This window comes from Plectropomus leopardus, unplaced genomic scaffold (assembly GCF_008729295.1).
Source record: "Plectropomus leopardus isolate mb unplaced genomic scaffold, YSFRI_Pleo_2.0 unplaced_scaffold24356, whole genome shotgun sequence".
Taxonomy (NCBI): Eukaryota; Metazoa; Chordata; class Actinopteri; order Perciformes; family Serranidae; genus Plectropomus; species Plectropomus leopardus.
In genome coordinates this window covers 140-1,518 of record NW_024626442.1, presented here as the reverse complement: position 1 = coordinate 1,518, position 1,379 = coordinate 140, and the positions used below count along the sequence as shown (strand labels likewise).

The 1,379-nt window shown below is 36.5% G+C and overlaps 1 long non-coding RNA gene across 1 annotated transcript; it reads left to right on the top strand.

Moving 5' to 3' along the window:
- Window positions 1-588: 588 nt before the first annotated feature.
- LOC121966398 lies at window positions 589-1,129 on the top strand. Its single transcript, XR_006107581.1, has 2 exons — window positions 589-865; window positions 1,028-1,129. It is a non-coding gene; the product is annotated as an uncharacterized LOC121966398 (long non-coding RNA).
- Window positions 1,130-1,379: the final 250 nt, after the last annotated feature.

The following is a 1,379-nucleotide window of genomic DNA, read 5'->3' as shown; positions in this document are numbered from 1 at the left end:
TTCAAAAAATGTCTTTCAAATTTAAAATAATGTTGTTTTAAGGTTAAATGCTGACTGAGACTGTAACATTTTGAGGATGTTTTGGTGATGTTGAGAGGTGACAGATCGGAGAATTTTAAAAACGTTCCCACAATGTTTTCAAAGCAACATTCAGATAATGTTATTGAGGACTGAGATTACAGAACATTTTTATGAAAATACAATGTAATGTGATATACTGACAAAAAAAATAAATTTTTTGATGTTGAAAGACTGTTACCCTAACATACCACTGAAAACATTACTAAAACATTGCATTGGTTGCAATGTACCATACTCAGAACATTTTTAGAACCAAAACATGTCTGCTGGGTATGCAGCATTGGGGGTTTTCTGAAAAAGTGCTACAACCAAAAAATGAGCATAGATTAAATAATTCACATTTTACCCCAAAAAAACATTCTCTAATCAAATACAGGTTACATAATTCAAACGTCAGCAGCATCAGAACATAGACTTGGTCCGAAAAATTACATCCAGATCTGTAAAGTAATATTTTGGCTTTAAAATTTGCACACTTGTTCATACAGCTGTGATATTTCACATACAAGGGCATGAAGGAATAAGTCATTCATATAACTGATCACATTACTCTCAGGTCATCCTTTCTTGGTGAAAAGTAGTGCTGTTACAACCATCCCCGGTCTCCCCTACTTCACTTTGGCACATTATTCACATCTTAGGTGACTTATTATTGTTCTTGTTGAGACTTAAATATTAACCATAATTTTCTCCACAGGCGGGGCGGCAGGTTTGGGACCAGGAGCTCTACAACCAAATTGTTTACTCGTCGCCACTGCCGTACTTTCATACCTTTGCTGCGGATGTAAGCACACCCTCGTTTGACCTCTTCCTCCAGCTTCAGTAACTTTGGCGTTATGATGTGGTGCACTGCAGTCATTTCCGCTAAAACTGTCAGCAGGAAGTCAACTGTTTCTGAAACACTTTAAATGTGATATATTGTTCATTTCTTGTTCGCACGACGCAGGACTGTCAGGTCGGCCTGAACTTCGCCGAGCAACAGGAAGCAGAAGTTTTCCAAAATGCTGTCGAGGAGAAAATCAGCCAGAGACAAAACCGTGCAGGTCAGTGACGTCATAGCCAGCGCGTGGACGTGTACGTGTGTATTTCTACCGTTAAATTAATGCGCTTAATTTAGAGCCGTATTTATATGCATTTTGGCTAATATTTTGTTTACAGTATGTTCCTGAAAAAATTTAAATCAATTTTAAAAAAACTTTTTTTTTGGATTATTTATTTATTTACAAAATTAGAAATATTTTACAAGCGAGTCCTGATCAAGAAGCCTCCTCCAAAGGCACCCATTAAATTAAATTAAA